The 18,987-nt window shown below is 41.8% G+C and overlaps 1 protein-coding gene across 1 annotated transcript in view; it reads right to left on the reverse strand.

The window, feature by feature from the left end:
• ZBTB38 (zinc finger and BTB domain containing 38) overlaps positions 1-18,987 on the reverse strand; it is a 109,107-nt gene that overhangs the window by 72,640 nt on the left and 17,480 nt on the right. The window contains exons 2-3 of the mRNA XM_025043565.1: positions 1,896-2,082; positions 717-791 (exon numbers count right to left, since the gene is read on the reverse strand). The gene's annotated coding sequence lies outside the window, so the exon portion shown is untranslated. The remainder of the gene's footprint in view (positions 1-716; positions 792-1,895; positions 2,083-18,987) is intronic.

The raw sequence follows: 18,987 nt of genomic DNA on the forward strand, positions 1-18,987 counted from the left end.
TGAAAAACCTCACCCACTGCTCCTTGTCCACATGGCCAGATGTTACCTAAGAGTGTCAGTTAGGGAATTCTAGGTATCCGATCATTTTTTACTTCTCTCACTGCTTCATTCTGTCATCTTATCCTTGAGCATCTCTGAGTTCCTTATCATGCCTGGCCAGAAAGAACTACCTCTTCTCCAGAAACTCTCCAAAGCATCCCTGGGAAGCAGCTCCCCGCACCAAGTCCCCCGACCCAAAGACTACATTTCCCAAATTCCTTTGCTGCCAGCTGCGGTCACGTGATGAAGTTTTAATCCACCGAATGTGAGTAGAGGTGATGTGGACCACTTCTAGGCATAGCCCATGAAAACCTCCCATGTGCACTTTTTCACGCTCTTTTCCTCTTCTACTGGGAAGTGGAAACAATCCCAGGTGACCCTCACAATCACATGCTGCAAAAGATGGAGCCTCTCTCAATCTGTGTCTTCGAACGCACAAAAGTTTCTCCACTAACCTGTACTGTTACATGAGCAAGAAATAAACCTCTCTTTGAGCCATTATACATTTTTCAGTCTAGTATAGCAATCAGCCTATCCTATTACATATTCTGTTTGATACAACTGTTATCATTGTGTGCAGAAGTCCCCATGTATTCTCCTTTTTCTTAAATCTTACTGCCAACCAAAAGAATAGAATTAGTAAATTTAAGTCGCTGTTAGGGACAAATGGCACTCACCGAATTAGTGGTCACAGCATTCAGATCTTGCAGCCAGATGAACAATAGTTTAGCAGAGCCTCACTTCGAGACAACCTGATATATTGAAATAAAACAAAGTGTGAGACCTACAAAAACAGATATATTCGAGTGTGACGGTTAATTTCAAAAGGGTGGCGTCAATTTACAAAGAAATTTGCGACTTTTCTAACAGATGACAAGCTTTCCTATTGTCTTTAAAAGAAGACTTATTTTTGGTATATCCCCCAATCATTATAAAACAAAATTGATAAAGAACAATTCTACTGTGGCTAAGTAAACCATACAAAGACTAGATGTGGACTCAAGGGACGACTTCATAAGCCGGGAAAACTGGATATGATTTCTATGCCTATGTGCTCTGCAGTTCTCACGTACACATTAGAACTTTTCTCTTGGAAACTTAACTTTCTTGGATAGAAACTTCCAGAACTTGTAAAATTATAGGCTACGCAAAGACTTAATAAGATTTTGAGGGTGAAGTTAAAACAGACACCAGAGATACACTGTCATGTCTTTGTGTTTCATATCATCCCAGATGGCATTAAGTAGAAATGAAAATAAGCTCTCTGTAAACAGGGCAATGAGACAATAGAGGTACCTGAATTAGAACAACTGGAAATAATCAGAAACATGCTCTGGAGAGGAGGCAGGAAGGTTGTGAATATTTTCTTACCAGAGCTGCCATCTTTTTACAGGTTAAGTGCGAAAATATCATTTGACGGCACAGGGCACGTATTTGCCTAGAACAGTGTTTATTTTTGTATCTGATTACTCAGTATAAGATTCAGGAAGCAAACGGTTCAGAACTCTGAACAAACATTCTGGCAGTCCAAAACAGAGCGCTGGGGCGGAAGAAGAAAGAGGACACAAAACAAGAGGGTGGACAGGGGAAGGCTCGACTTGGGCCATTTCCCCCAGGGTCTCAGCCTCAGCGTACATACACATATATTTTTGAGAGGAAATGCGTTCTTGTCTTGTCCTGTGGAGAAGAGAGAGATTAGACAGATCCCTTGAGCTGTGTTTGGAGGGTCTCCCAAATGCCGTCCCCACGCCCACCCTCTGGACTGGGGCCTGCCGAGCCTCAGGTGTCAGGGAACAAGATGGCGCCCCATAGTGAAGGGCACTGGGTGAGGGGGGCCAGGGTGGGCCTTCACTTACTCGGAGGTGCGGGCTCCTCTGAGACCCCGACGCTGCCAACTTCCTGGGCGCGGGAGTTGTAACCGCTCTCTTGCTCTGGGTTCTTCACTTCTTGTTGAAATCAGCTCCACATATTTTTCTGATGATGTCACACGTTCTGACTTCTTACATTTTGAAAGTTGATCTACGAGTAAAACCTTCCACGAAGCTAAAAAAAAAAAAAAAAAAAAAAAAAGATAAAAAAGAAGAAAAGAAAGGTGTGCTGTGAGGAGATGGAGAGGAGGAGAGAGGCAATTGCCTCCTTATTTTGAGATTTGCTGCAGCTGCGAGTGCCACTCCCCAGCCAGTTTCCTGGCTGCAGTGGGAGGCCAGTGGCCGGGTGTGGGTGACGTCAGGGCCAGGCCTGAGTCATCACCAGAGGCCGGATTGCCCTGCCACTCGGAAGGGGACAAAAGGAACCTTTGATGTCCAGGGCCCTCCTCTCGGCACTCTCGCCTGTACTGAGCAGCAGGCCAGGAGAACATTCCAGCCACCTCCCCACCCCCAGCCGTCCTTCCTACTTCCGGAACAGTGAACGGTCCCAGCAGATTCAGCAAGGCCTCCCTAAGGGATGTCACCCTCCTGCATGGCAGAGGCATGGCTGCTCTTTGTCAGAGAGAGAAGAAAGGTGTTTCTCTGGGGATTTATCACCTCCCCCACTTCGTTCTTCCTTGTGGTGCTCCCTTGCCCAGGGAGAAGCAGCGGTATTGAAAGAGATGTGGAAGGGTAGAAGGCATTTTTGTCACCTTCCCTGGGTAGTACCCAGTGGTCAGATTTCTCACCTGCCTTTGTGCCATGGTCCTGGGCCTCAGCTCCCTGCTCTCTAGGTGCTAGTGTGAGCTTGTACTTCATGGATTTTAGATGGCATTGCTCTTTAAGAGGGGTATTTCTACCCCAGGGCCTGGCAAAGGGCTTCGTAAATAATGATGAATGAATGGACAATAATTTAAAAATAAAATAGTAGAGTACATATATTGAATACTTGCAGTGACTGTTCGAGCTTTTGTGCTAAGTGTTTTACAAAGATCATTTCATTTATCATGACAAAGCTATAAGGTAGGTCCTATTATTATTCCTACTTCTATAAATGAGAAAATGGATGCTCAGAGAGATTAAGACACTTCTCTAAAGTCTCACAGCTAGTTGGTGGCAGAGCCTGGATCATCTGATCTCAAATCCTGTGTTCGTAACCATATGTTGAGTGGCTGGAGTGCGTGAATAAATATTGACCAAGGGCAGCCTGTCCAGGTGAGGGGGGAATAAGGGTAATGATGGGTCTTGAAACCAAATTGTACAAAAAATAATGGAGCAATTAGGGATGATCTGTCTAGGGTAGTAGGCCACACCACCAGGCCTGAGGCTTGGTGGGATACCCAGAGTGGCCAGGAAGGCAAGTCCATTGTCAGGTCCAAGTCGGGGTGAGAAGCTAGAACCAGAAGACAAAGCCTGGTGGCATGTGGTAGATGCAAGGTTCGAGAGCACAGTGGACAGAGTACCTCAGAGGAGCCGAGGCCCAGACTTGTCTTTATCGCCCACTGGCCTCATGGGTGTGGGTGGGAGGGTTAGTGCAGCTAAAGGCACAAGTCTGGGGCAGGCAAAAAGAAGACAGGGCACAAAGACATGGTACCACTCTCAAAGACTCCAAGACCTGGAGAAGAAGTTAGAACTATGGCATGGTTTGAAAATGCAAGGAGGGGCTGGAAGGGACAAGGAACACAGCTGGATCTGACAATGGTTGTCACTGTCCTTAGCACTGTCCTACCAAGAATCAGCTGCCTTTCTAGGACTGAGTGAGAGTGCTGTCAGTGTCTTTGTTCAAGCCAAGGTGAGGAGGGTTGGCAAGAGGAGAACACCTGCTTAGGGGTTGTCTGGGCCCAGGATAAAAATGACCTTGAGGTACCTTCTCTCTCTGTGGTTTGTACTTTTCCATGATTCTCCTCAGGTAAATGCCTCGTTCCAAGAGAAAGACAAAAGTCAGGAAGGTTCAGCCCTTTACAGAAGGGAGAAGGTGGCCTGTTTAGTAATGCCACTCCACAGCTTTCCTTCCCACTGTGGGGCGGGATGCCTGGTCATGGGACCCCTCTCCTTGGCTCAGGAAATCAATGTAGTTACCTTGTGGGGAGCAGCAACAACTGATCAGGGTCACTGTCAACATCCACGCAGAGCCTGACCTTGGGCTGAGGAAAGTGCTTTAAGTTCCTGGCATTTTTGGCAGAAGGCTTGTTTATTCTTTTCTTCTCTCTCAGCAGAAAATGCCTCTGGGCACCTCCCCGCTCTGTGTCCCCAAAGGCTAGGTGGCCTTGCTTGCTTCACAAACACAGGTATTTATTTCTCTAATAAGATGAACAGAGGCTGATTGTTTTTTCACCCTACCTTGTGGGACCAGGATAATATGAAGAGAAAAAGAAAGGAAATAAGAAATGACGAATAAAAGCTTAAGTGAGATGCAGATCCTTGCATTATATGCTCTGGGGTTGATTCTAACAGTGAGGATAAAAATCAGAGAATTGGACAAAACATTTACTTGGGTACACAGAAAAGTAAATAGTGAAATCCTTAATCTTTACCCTATCTGGGGAACCCTCCTCTTTTGTTATAACAAACGCAGTTATATACTGGTAATTACAAAAAAATAATACTTTTACGGGTTCAAGGGATTCCTTAGAAGATTTGTGTATACTTGCTGCTGCCAATTTCTCTCAACTCATTCACTTAGGAAAAAAAAATTTTTACTAAGATATAATTTACATACCATAAAATTAAGCCACTTAAAATGTGCCACTCGATGGATTTTAATATATGTATTTATAGAATTGTGTGACCTGTAATCTAATTTTAGAACATTTTTATCATCCCCAAAAAGAAACCTGTACCCATTAGTAGTCACTTCTCTTTTGGCCACTCTGCAGCCCTAAGCAAATATTAATCTTCTTTCTGCCTCTATAGATTTGCCTCTTCTGGACATTTCATATAAATGGAATCACACAATACGGTCTTTTGTGTCTGGCTTCTTTCACTTAGTATGTTTTCAAGTTTCATTCATACAGTAGAATATATCAGCACTTCATTCCTTTTTATGCTCTCAGAATATTCCATTACGTGGCTCTACCACATTTTGTTTATCCATATGTCAGTAGATGAACACATAAGTTGCTCTCATTTTTGGCTCATATGACTAATGTTGCCATAAACATGTTAGTACAGGTTTTTCTGCAGATATATGTTTTCAGGTCTCTTGGGTAGATACGAAGGAGTGGACTTGCTGAGTCATAAAGTAACTCTATGTTTAACGTTTTGAGGAACTGTCAAACTGTTTCCCAAAGAGCTGTACCATTTTACATTCCCATCAGCAATGTGTGAGAATTCTGATATCTCCACATTCTCATCATCACTCTTTTCTAAAAACTTTATTTTTTATTAAAGTAGAGTTGACATACAATATTATATGAGTTTCAGATGTACAACATAGTGATTTGACATTTATATACCACATGATGTAATCACCACAGTAAGTCTGGTAACCATCTATAAGTTATTATGATATTATTGACTATTTTCCCTATGCTATACCTTACATCCCCATGACTTATTTATTTTACAACTGGAAGTTTGAACCTCTTATTCTCTTTACTTTTTCCACCCATCCCTCTACCACCAATACCCTTACTGTCTATCTTTTTGATACTAGTTATCCTAGTGGATGTGACGTGGTATCTCATTTTGGCTTTGATTTGCATTGCCCTAATGACTAATGATATTGAGCATCTTTTCATGAACTTATCAGCTATTTGTATATTTTCTTTGTATAAGTGTCTATTCAAATCCTTTGTCTACTTTTAAATTGGATTATTTGTCTTTTTATTTTTGAGTAGGGGTTCTTTTTATATTCCGGATATAAATCCCTTATCAGATATATGTTTTACAAATATTATCTCCCTGTCTGTGGGTTGTTATTTCTCTTTCTTTATGGTATTCTTTGAAAGAGAAAAGTTATTAATTTTGAAGAAGTCCAGCTTATCAACCTTCTGTCACTTGTGCTTTTGGTGTCATATCCGAGAAACCATTGTCTAACCCAAGATCATAAAGATTTGCACCTGAGTTTTCTTCTAAGAGTTTTATAGTTTTAGTTCTTACATTTAGGTTCAACTAACTTTAAGTTAATTTTTATGGTGCATGGTAGGGAACCAAATTAATTCTTTTCATGTGGCTATCTCGGTGTCCCAGAACCACATGCTGAAAAGACTTTTCTCGCAGTAATTCTATACATCTAAAACTGTTCTAAAATAAAAAGTTATTTAAAAAAATAATCAGTTCTCTCTCCCCTTGAATTGTCTTGGTCCCTTTGTCACAAATCAACTGACCATAAACATTAGTGTTTATTTCTGGACTCTTAATTTTACTCCATTGATCTATATATCCATTGTCATGCCTGTACCACACTGGTTTTATTATTGTCGCTTTGTAATAAGTTAAGAAATTGGAAAATGTGAATCCACCAACTTTGTTCTTTTTCAAGATAATTTCGGCTATTCTGGATCCTTTACATGTACATATGATATTTACATCTAAAACTGTTATTGAGAATTATCTTGAGGATTATCTTCTCAATTTTTGCAAAAAAAAAAAATCTAACTGGGATTTTAACAGAGATCATATTCTACCTATAGATCAATTTGGGGAGTATTTCCATCTTAACAATATTTTTTCTAATCCATGAACCTGGAACACCTTTCCATTTATTTAGATCTTTAATTTTTTTTCAGTGTTTTGTTATTTTCAGTGTGAAAGTCTTACACTCCTGTTGTTAAATCTCATCCTAAGTATTTTATTCTTAATTGATGTTATGATCTCTGCTCATAAATTTGTTAAGAGCTTGTACTTTGGAGGTTGAGAGACCTAAATTTTAGTACTGGCTCCACTATTTATTAGCTGTATGACCTTAAGCTTACTTAGCCTGTAGCAGCCTCTTTTTTTTTTTTTTTAAATCTGAAAAAAGGAAATAATAATATCACCTCATGGGTTTGTCATGCAGATGAAATAAGATAATGCTTACGTATCCCTGAGACCATGACCCATGTGGGCCAGTCTCAGGATGGTACTACAGTCTGAGAAAGCCAGTCCGGTCACCAGAGAGTAATTTCAAATTAACTCATATTCAATACTTGCACTTCTCAAACCATATAGAGCCCCCTGCAATCCTTCCTAACACCCTTTTTCCCTCCTACAGCTTCGGTCTCCACTTCTTTCCCCCAAGCTCCCTTCAGGCTTTTTCTCCAGCCCTAACCAATGTCCCTCTGGTGCGTTTCCGATTCGGCCTCCACTTCTTTCCCCCAAGCTCCCTACAGGCTTTTTCTCCAGCCCTAACCGATGTCCCTCTGGTGCGTTTCCTCTGTCTAGTTCTCCTTCAGAGGAAGAAACTGGACAGACAAAGGCAGAACTCTTTTTAGTAGGCAGGGAGAAAATAAAATAAGGAGCACTCAAACTTAATTTATGTTCCATCACTCATATAAAGTGCTTAGTGCAATGTCTGATATATCTAAGGGCTCAGTAAATGTTGGAGTTTTATTTTTTGTTGTTCCGGTGTTTACATTATACCCATCTATACTTTATGTTAATGGTGTGGGGTTGAGAGCATGGCTTCTGAGAATCTAGTCTAGAGGCTACTACACATTTTTACTCATTCAAATGAATTTGGGGTTGTCCTTCCTCCTGAATCATTCCTCAGAGACTCAGCCCCTAGGAAATTATAAAAAGTTTATCTTGAGGCTTCCTGAATAATATCTGGGGGCCTATCTCCTGTTTCCTCCCCGCACCCAGTACCAGAACCCTGTGCTCCCTCCTTTCCTCCCACAAAACCTCTAGCGCAGTGCTTTTAAAACTGCAGGTCAGGACTCATTGTTGTTTGAGATAGAACCAGCATTTGTTTCAAGTGACAGAATAAAAGAAAACAGAATAAAAAGTGTCCAAGTGCATTATAAGTAAGATTTTTGTTTCAGTTTTGTAAATGTGCGTGAACTCTGTGAAACACATTTCTTACTATGGTTCAGCGCTTAAAAATGTTTAGATCTTTCACTTTCATTATACTATTTAAACAACTCATAACAGCATAAAGTAATACCCCGCCAAGTGGTCTGTCCATTTTGATAGGGATTAAACGCTGAAATCTCAGGGATGAAGTTCCAGCAACAGAGCAGGATGTGGGGGCCTTGAGGCCTTTTCCTATATTTGTAACAGTTGATGGAAGAATATCTTCTGCTGCCTGTGTGGACCTGCCAGCTCCCCGACCCCATGCTACCTCTTAGCGATCACCTTCTCTCTCTCCCGCAATATCTGCAAATCCACACCCTGAACTTGTGTTGGGTGGTCTATTTTCCAAAACTCTTTCACATATTCCATTTCATTGGATTCTCACAACTATCCCATGAAGTCGACGGGTCAGATCCAAATCTCTGATTAACATTTTAACTTAGAGTGTGACCTTAAGCAAGTGACTTAACTTCCTCAGCCTATCTCCTTAGCTCTGTTATATAAATATATAATACATAACCAGAAAGGTTAAGAGACTTTGCCAACATCACACAGCCCGGAAGTGACAGGACCAGGCAGAGAACTAAATCTTTTTCCCCTCCCCCGCCCCAGCCTGGCTGTCCCTCAGGCTCTCCTCATAGAGATGCATAACTTCTTTTCAGTGAACTACTTTATCTGACTGCCTTATAAAAAATGTTTAAAAAGAAAGAACATTTTGCTCCCTTTGACCATATCTGAAAACATAGACTTTAATGTGCAAAGCGCAAAGACAAATAGCTCTTCATACCTTGTGGTTAAGGGTTATCACTTTTAACATCAAAAGCTATTTATTAAAGGCCAGGTCCCAGGAAACAGAGACAACAAAGTCCACGAGGAGAAAAAAAAATTCCCTGCGAGCTCTGTTCTGTCCTTTGTGTTGCAGAGTGACCCCTCTAGTGGCTCTGAAGGAAAACAGCTTCTGGAAAACACATTTACAGATTCAACATTGATGCAATCTGAGAAGGGTGCTTGCTTCAAGGGAGGGTAGAGGGCACTTGGTTCAAGGTCTCCCATCATTGATAAGAAATTGCAAACTAGAGCAAAGGTTCTCAACAGGGGGTGAACCTGTTCCCAGGGAACATTTGGCAACTTCTGCAGACATTTTTGGCTGTCATTTGGCCAGGGGTGGGGGGACGCTACAGTCATCAATAAGTAGAGGCCACGGATGCTGCTAAACATCCTACAGTACACAGGACAATGAGCCATAAGAAAGACTTATCTGGCTCAAAATGTCAGCAGTGCTCAGATGGATTAGAGAAACGGTGTGATCTACCCAAGGACTTGCAGCTCCCCCCAACCCCGCCCGAGTTTTATTATGATGTAATTGACACATGACCAAAGACTTGCAGCTTATTCATAGCTTTTGGCAGTTTAGGCCTGAGATGGGGACAGAGGGTTAGGGAGTGACGGATAAAAGGTATGAGGTTTCTCTGTTTGAGGTGATGAAAATGTTCTAATTTCAACTGTGGTTGACGGTCGTGCATATCTCTGAATATACTAAAAACCACTGAATTGTATACTTTAAAGGGTGAATTGTATGGCATATGAATTATACCTCAATAAAACAATTTAGAAAATAAAGCCTCTGGGGTGTTCCATTACATAGAAAATGAAGCACAAATTCATTACCTTGGCATTCAAGGCTTTCTACCTTCTAGCTTCATTTCCTCTACCATCTAGCTCAGTCCCTCACTACTTCTGTATATGGCAGACAATTGAACAGGTCCAGAGACATGACTTGTGCTTCTCTGCTTCTTTGCCTTCGCTCCTGTGTTCTCTTGGCCTGAAATGACCTCTCCCACCACTTTGGTCTTCCAAAATTTAACTTGCCTTTAAGGTCACATTCAAACGTTCTCTTTAATCTTCCCAGGCAGAATTGCTCCTTGCTCCTCCAAATTCATATTATTCAATATACTTTATGTGATGTTTACCTGTCTCTTTTACAGGCTGACATACACACAACCTCATTGGATCCAGTTTCCAAATCAAAAGTTGGGTGGTAACTACATGTCCATAAAAAAGAATATTGCAAATCAGGACCATTTTTGAAAGTCTGGATCATGCTATTGCCATGACGGTCTTCTTACTCTAGTGGATAGTGTCTGTTGGACACAGACTAGTGTTACACATCCTTTCCTTCCTCGTAGAGTTCTCACCACTGTCTCTCAGCTGGATGAAAGAGCTTAGCTTCTCTTTCTCTAAGACACATGGAGAATGTGGTTAGGTGATTTTAATAAATGGCCTTACCCCTATGTTATATGCCAAATAAATAAAAGCTAGATTGATATATGAACATTTTTAAAGACTATAAAAGTACCAAAAAAATAAAAGAGGATATTTTTATATTCTTACGCTGGAGGACACCTTCCTAAAGGAATCACAAAATCCCATATGCCATGAAGAAAGTCAGTGATAGCTTTCTCTCTATAAAAACCCCAAGCCTTCTGTATGGCCAAAGATACCATAAACAGAGCAAAGGACAAATGACAGACTCTGAGGAGATATTTTCAAGAGCTATAATAGTTAAAAGATGGACATCAGTACTAACAACAAATAACACATTTAAAAAAGGGTAAAGAATGGGAGCAAGTATTTCACAGGAAAAAGCAGAAATGACAAAATAGAGTCTGAAAGATGTTCAACATCATTAGCTTCAGGGAAACAGAGAACAATACAATGAGGGTCATTTGCCTATCAGACGAGTAAGTAAATATGGAAAAGATTGAGACTACCCATAATCTTCAAGTGTATGGGGAAAAGATCAAACATAAATAGTACCATTGTATATATATCATAATATATATAATTTTTTCAAGAGTAATTTGGTAGGATTAATTATTTTCTCCAATGAACATTCAGAATTCCCAAGTGAACATTTAAAAAGCCAGTCTTAATGATTAATAAAGGAAATCTCAAATCTTTTCTTTTCCAATTTCCCCATTCTAAGAGGTAGACATAGAATACACTTTGAAAGATAATTTTCAGGTTGCTTATAATACTGAATAAGGAAGTCCGGCAATGATAACCATCTTTAAAAGCCCTACCCTATCTCTTTAAGTGAGAATTTATTTTTAAAATTCTCCATATTTGCCTGGAGTGATATTAGCCATGTTACTTGGCTACTTCTTAACATGATGCATAACCAACTGATTGACTATATGGAAAGAAGAGGAGTGGGGAGAGGGGGGAAATAGGGTACAGGATGGGGGCTGGGGGAGGACAAGAGGATGGGAGGAGCTACTGTGTCCTGATTTCTCTCTCCCTGGCTTCCCTTTGCCAACATGTAGTTATATGAATGCTTTTTGTTTCCCTGCTCTTTGGTTGAGCTTCAATATAAGATTGGGTCTTGCTATAGAGTTTTCACAGTCTTTACAGTCCACCAAATACCCAGACTTTTCCTGAGCTTGGCATATTCCCTTATCACACTATCCTTCCTAAACAGGGCCTTATTAGCCCTATAACACCTTGGCATGAGTTAGAAAAAGGTGTCCCCCAGCCATGCTGCACAGTTCTGTGCGGGGAGCCCAGGCCAGCTTCAGGCGCTCTTGCCCCCTGGGCCTCTGTACTAGCAATCCTGTTCCTCACCCCAGCCCTAGTCCAACTGCTGCACAGGAAATCTTTGTGAATGGCCATTTCCTCATTTCAAATGTCCACAGGACAGAGTGGCACCTGCTACAGTTAATGTTGAGACATGTGGCTCAAGTTTCTTTCCATAGCTTTTCCTTCTAAGCAGCTCTATGAGATTTCATTTGGGGTCCGAATCTCCTTTGTTAATACTTTTAGACCCCAAACACCCACCTCTAACACACACACACACACACACACACACACACAAACACACACCCCACAGGCTCATTGTTCACCCATGAGATAGAGAGTGATGGAGACGTTAACTGGTGTTTGATCTCTTTACTGCTGAGCCCTTATCAGCAGAAATAAAATGATAAGGTAATTTTCTTCTTGCCTTGAGTTTTAAGTTCTGGGCTTTCTTTTCTCAGGTGAAAAGAAATAACCCTTGGTGTTTCAGAATCTTAAGCAGAGAAGAGAAGTTTCTAGGCCCCAGGATAAAGCCCTTCCACTCAGATTTTTGTTTGGAAGCCAGAATTCTTAAGAATTTTTCAAGGTAGGCGAGAGAGGTGCTGCAATTGAAGGAGAGAAATATGGCCCAGCCCCAGGGTGGCTTCCCTGAGATGAAGAAGTCACGCGTATGCACACACAAGTGCAGAGGGGTAGTGGGTGCACGTTTCCAGGGTGGCAGGAGTCTGTATCCGCCCACCTCTGCAGGAACTCAGGTGAGTGGCTACTTGAAAGCCTATGGAGGCTGGACACTACACACTCCTGCTTTGAAGCTTGGGTGGGGGTCTCCATGGATAACATGTGGCCAGTGGAGAGAGAAGCACAGTGCCAAAAAGCCTCTCCATGGTCCTCCCTGGGCCCTCCCTAATTGGCAGAAAAGGCTAGCACATGGGGTAGCAAAAGGAGCCGTGGTAACCATGGCATCCCACCATGGCCTACGCATCAGGATACCCCCACTTTCCTGGGCCCATGGAAGCCTGGGGGACAGGGACAGGGAGACCCAGTAATCCTGGTATTGGACTCTTCCTCAGCCTTGGAGAGTGAGGAACTTGAAGCCAAGCTTAATTTAATATTAGAGAAACACAGAAATGTAGCATGCTTTGTACTTGGGTATTGTGAAACGGTTCTTCCCTGTTACTACATTTCTCTCTATGATGTAATCTATGGAATTTCTCCTTGGAAAGAGGGGGATTTTGCATTTTGAGCAGAGCTTCCTCAGCTCTTTTCTCTCATTGTAATCTTCACCTTTTCGAAATTTTCTCTTGTCGAAACAGCATATGTATAGTTCGGTTTATAACACGTACATATTAAGTTAGTGGAAACATGAGGTCCTAGGATCTTCCCAAGTGCTCTACTTCCCATTTTAAAAAAGATAGAAACAGAATCTTCAAGAAGAATCATGAAATGAAGCCTGGAATTGGGACCTACAGCCTACAGCCTAGACCTAGATCTCGGTTACGGTAGTAATTCTCCCAGTGCCCAGTAGGAACCAACTGGGGAACAACTGAGTGGACTGCAAGTCCCTAGACAAATGGATTTAGTTCCTTCGACTCCATGTTTTAATGTTACACCCGCTGCACAAAAAGGCAAAGTGCTAGGTACTTTGAAGATACGGAAAAGTAAAAGACATGGGTCCTTCCAGGAGAAAGGTATACCAGCTCATTGGAGATAGAAGACTATGGGCCATGAAGTACACAACAGGGCTGAGCTGGTAGGTAGAACACGGAGAGCCACAGTATCGGAAGGGTCAGGGAAGTCTCCCTGGAGGAGGGGTACTGGGAGGAAACCCTTGCCCATCCGATTTCCTGATTTCAGCTGGCTAAAAGAGAGAGGTGGAAAGGAAAGAGGAGAAGGTTCCAGGGACTTGGACAAAGGGACAGAGGTGAGAATGATCACCACTTGGCTGTGAGGTAGACAATGCATGGTGGGAGTAATAGGGAATACACGGAGTTAGATCAAGAGAGTGGGACCGGCCTGTGGTTGGCTTTCGATTCTGGGCAGAGCTGTTCAGACATGAGACAGTTGAGGTCACAGCACGGGAATTACCTGATGAGAGCAGGGTTTAAGGAGGATTAGTGGGCTGCCTCAATGGGAGATACCCAGTGATAGAGGTTCTCTGGGTTAGTAATGATTTTTTTTGTAATAATACTTATGGTATATTGACTCTGAGCTGCAAGCATTGTGTGTTGTACATAGAACTTCTGAAGAGGTTTATACCTTGATACTACTTAATCCACGCTATTAGTAAGAAAGAGTGAAGGGATTATTGATTTATGAAATCAACAAGTCCAATCAGGAAGAGCTGAGTTGAAGAAATTTGTGAGCTAGCATAAGACCAGGTACCAAGTGTTGGCTCCATAAGGTGGTTATGAGAAACTGTAGAAGCTAGCTGACAACCATGTTGTTCTGCAAGACCACACTTGCAGGAGGGACAACTGAAGTGTCTCTAGAGGCAACTGCTGGAGCCCAGGATAGCTCCTGAGAAACCATCTAAGATAAAGGCAAATAACGTTGACACCTGAGAGCAACCTCACTGCACTCAATGACCTATTTTGCCATGTTCACTCATTCATTCACTCATTCACTCAAATTCATTCATTTATTCAAGTGTTTATATCCACGAAGTTATAATGAAAGGTGCAGACTTCAACAATGAGTGACAAAGTCTCTATAATCCAATAGGAGAGACAGACATTCACATCAATGATGGCAGTTCAGAGCTATTGTTCTCTCTTTCCTTCTTACCCCTCTCTCCCTTCCCCACTTCCACCTCCCTCTGGAAAATTGAAATATCTATTGTATTGGTAATTATTGGTTCTCAATTTTCCTCCATGAGTTCCAATATCCGGTTTTGCTTTTTGTTTAGTAACATGAGTAAAGACATTCAAGGAAAAGTTTCTAGAATTCCTTACTTTTTCCTTCCTTCTAAGGGGTATAGGTTGGAGGAAGTTTCTTGGTTTGAGCTGAGGTAAGGGGTACAAAATGGAACAGGCTGGAGAAAGGAGATCATCCTTAGGGGAAGGGGTCTGAGCTCCTGGGGGTGGGGAGAAAGAGGATGAGGGTTGGATTAGTGAGTGGGAGACTGGCTTGGAGAGAATGAAAGAAGGGGAGGGAGAAGGAATGAAGAGAATTAGTGAAGGTCATGGAGACAGAGAGATTGCTGAGGAGAGGAAGAGATAGAAGGTCTGAGCAGCCCTGATGAGCAGAGAGATTTGGGAGAAAGGAACTGTGTCTACTTGGAGGAGGCTTTGCTGTGTGTTATTTTGTGAAACCCCTCATGATGGCCTGTACTATGTTACTTTTCAAGGCTTTTGGGTGGGAGGAGGGTGTGGGGGTATCGGATCTTTTTTCCAGTGCAAATCAGTACTAAGACTGAAGGCAGTTTTATCTTATTTGGGGTGTTCGCGTTACCGTCAGTTTTGCAATCATGTTTCCTCAGACTTCTCTGTCTGTGCATTTTCGATGTCTACTGGCTGGTGAGCCTGTAATGATTACAGATATGATTGTACGGCTGCAGCACAGAGTGGCCCAGTTTAGTATGGCCACCCCTCCATCTGGGAAAATACAGACTACACCCTCTACTCTGCTTAGATACCCTGTTTGTGATAAAGAGACCTGGTTTGTGATCTACTCCATTTTTTATGTCCCTATCACCCGTCTCAGTATCATGCCTAGAATTCATTGTGGCTTTAGCACTTCCCCAATTCCCTTCTTGTTGTGACTTTTCTTCAGACATCTGGTCATTCTCAGGTGTCTTGATTTCAGAACAGAGGCTGTAAAATGCTAATCGGTACTTTTTGTTTTTTGCACCTGAATGGGGTGTTGGGCCTTTACCTTGTCAAGGTGATCTAGCTCTGCCGGTTCCTTGCTGTGTGATCTTAGGCAAGTTTTGGAACCACTTTGTGCTTTGGTTTCTTCCTACAGTTATTGTGAGTATTAAATGAATTAATATATAATATATTAATTGCAGGGCTATATAACTAAATGCTGCATCTATTACTTTCACTATGATTACTTGGCAGAAACCCAGCTATTTAGTTAAGGAACTTCTAAATGCCAGCATGTCAGGTGGCTTATCTTTGGGGCCGTTATATTTTGTAGAGAGGAGAATAAGGTTGTTTGTTGTGTTTTATTGGGGGGCGGGGCTCAAGGGGAAGAGCCTATCTGGCTGCCAAGCAGGGTGCGAGGCCAACTGCTCCTTTGCTCTGTTTTATCAATCGCCAGCTGAAGTTTATGAACTGCGTAGTGTCCCAAGTTCTGCTTTGCAACAAAAGATTTCCTTCTGCATTCTATCCTCCAACCTCCCACGTATAGAAGCTTAGCTTCCTCTGTCCTCCTTCTGTTGCCATCACTCCTCCATCCACTGTTTACCCTCCAGAAATTCTTTGAAATCTCTGATCTGCTGCGAGTTCCTCTGTCATACCTGGGTATTTGTCACTTTTTAAATACCTTTATTATTTTAGTGGGGTCTTGGTGAAGATAAAATCGAGCACACTTAATCTGCCATCTTTAATCAGTCACAAACCCTTCTGACAGACACAGTGCCAAGTTGTATGTTCGAAATCCTGGCTCTTTTATGTGTTTTTCTTACACCGGTAGGACCCCTTAAGCTTGGGCAATATGAGGAAGGGAGGGAAGATAGGATATGGTAGCCAAAATGACTTGCCTTAGTTGAGGGCTCTTAGAAGATAGTCTACTAGGACAGTTCCCCCTCCTGGAATGATACAGTCTACCTGAATTTGCAGTCAGCAGGAGAGAGGGTTTTAGGCAAAGGTTCAGGAAAGATATTGCAATAATAATAAAAATGAATCACTTAGAGAAGGAGATATAAATTACTTCTGAGTTCCAAGTTATTATGAGCATGTCTTTTACTGTAACTACTACTAGATCATTCCTCTATGATGCCATTGCTGGAAGCCGGCATGTATATTAGCTCAAGAATGAATGCAGGCTATTTCTGCAAAATACAATAATAGTTCTATTATGAATAACATAATAATGGCTTATGACTCACTATTTCCATTACATTTATCATATGAACATACTGAGTAAAATTCGGCCATTGTTTTGAATCTCAAGATAGTGGACTTCACAAGCATTTATGAAATTTAAGCATTTTTAAATTTTACTGGCAAGTAGTAATAACTTCAGTAGATTACGAACTACCTATTCAAACAAATAATTACATATAATAATAGATTGGTAACCACAACCCTAATTAATCAATTTGCTAACAGCTAATCTATGGTAAAGGAAAATGTGTTTTAAGCATGGCATGTGTTAGCAGTCAGGGTCTAGCCAGAACAACGAAACCACTGCATATATTTATAAAAGAGAGAATTAAATGCAGGGGATTGGTTACACAGTTGATGATATTCTGAGACATTTAGATTAGTGAGAGTGGGAAGGACAATCAGAAGAGAAGGTATTACCAGAACCCAGGGGCTGAGGTCGCCGATGGCAGCTGGAACCACAGCAGGCCTTTCAGGCAGGGGCTGGAGCCTTGCTATAGCTACTGTTAGAAAAAATCATCCAAGGCAAGAGGCTTATGGAGAAACACCCTGGCCTTTCCCTTCCTCTAGTGCTTCTCATTGGCTGAGCCCAGCTTGAACCCAGGTGACCTTGCAGCCTGAGAAACCTGTCTGCAATAGTCAGTTCCCATGAGACACAGAGCAGAGTAGGTGAAGGTGAGGAATGAATCTGAAAGTTGTACGACCTGTACAACTTATATATAGTATTCTGTACAGTGTGAATATTCTTTAGGTTAAATGTATGACAAGTGTCTATGTATAATATAAATGTGTTCATATAACTCTGTGGCTCTGTATGTGCTCAGATTAAATTGGAGCCACAGTCTTGGCCAGAACTATCTTAATGGATTAAGATCAAGTTCAAATGAGTCATAGACTATTGCTAATGTAGCTGTCAATAAACACTTTTTATTTTTTAAATCAGGAAACACATTGACCAGCCACCTTTGCACACGGAAACCATTTCCCTCCTCTCATTTTATCTCTAATCCTAAAACTTGGAGAATATAATCTAGGACGCAAAACGGCAATTCTCATGATGGCACAAATGTGTACCCATACAGAACTCACAGATTGCATGGCTTTTTAAACCAACTACACCTAAGATTCTTTGGTAAATTTCACGAGACTAGAAAGAATGATATTCTGAAATCTAGGCTTCACAAACAACCAAGAATACTTCTTTGATTCTTCTTTTATAAACGCTAGTAGTGGAAATGTTGAGCTGGCTGTTTTCTCATACTCATTTCCTCTTGGCAGATGGCAGAATAAAACATGCACAGTAGACAGTGCCTTCTTTCAGAGACTTGGAAATCTACAGGGTATATGGAGAAGGCTTGAGTCTTGGTCTCCTTCAGATGTGAGCATGAAGTCATAAAGGAAACCCAGAGAGTTTGAGAGATGCCTTCAGCCTGTGCTTTCTAGAGAGTTGCCTGGCTGGCTACGTGGAGTGGCCCAGGTTAAACTAGGGTAGTCACTGACTCATTGCCTATTTACCCTGAGTCTCAGGATCTCACTAACTCTCCCCTCTGCTCCCTCAGCAAGAGTTTAAGCCAAGAGGAAACAAAAACATTAAGAAGCTATAGATTGTGCTGCCTTTTTCATTTACCTTTTGTTGCAATGAAATAATAGCTTGGAAGAACAAAAGGGAACTGTACAATTAATTCTAAATAATTACAATAAAAATGAGTAGAAGGGAGAAAAGGAGAAAGAGTAGAATAAATTAAAGGGGAGGAGCTAACGGAAAAGACTTCCTCAGTCAATGGGAGGCATTTATTTAAATGCTGCTACCCTCACCCTCGCCCCAGCCTCAAGGCTATTCACAAAGGAGTCTCCTGGTAATTGGTCACCTGGAACAGTAAAATAGCTATTAAAATAGGACACCCATGTATTTCCATCAGATTCTCTGGGGTAATATCCAGGTGTCAGTATTTAGTAAGAGAACCTCTGAGGTGAACCCACGTTGGCCATAACACGGCCAAAGATGAGCTGCAGGAGTTTTGGAGGCAATGTGTTAACTGGTGAGAAATCACAGTCACTATTTAGAGCATGTCATCCAGTCAGGGCTTGTTCCAAAAAATTTCTTCCCACATAGTGGCCTCAGTAAGCCAGAAACTGCCACCCCCGCACCTGCATTGCCTTCCACTTACATGCTCTGAGCAGAAGTGCTCAGTGGGGATGGTCTTGTCCGCAGGGAGACTTTGAAAACTCCCTGTGGAGTTATTTTTAGTTGCTACCATGATTAGTGAGTGGGCCAGGGCTGCGGGGAAGCTAAGCTGTTAGAATGGGTGAGGGAAGGATGAGGAAGGAAACGAACATTAGAAAACTATTGTGTTAGGCACGTTGATAGGTGCACACACACTCACTACGTACTCAGCTCTTCTGAGTTCAGGGAAAAATAA

This window comes from Pteropus alecto, unplaced genomic scaffold (assembly GCF_000325575.1).
Source record: "Pteropus alecto unplaced genomic scaffold, ASM32557v1 scaffold92, whole genome shotgun sequence".
In the NCBI taxonomy this organism is placed as follows: Eukaryota; Metazoa; Chordata; class Mammalia; order Chiroptera; family Pteropodidae; genus Pteropus; species Pteropus alecto.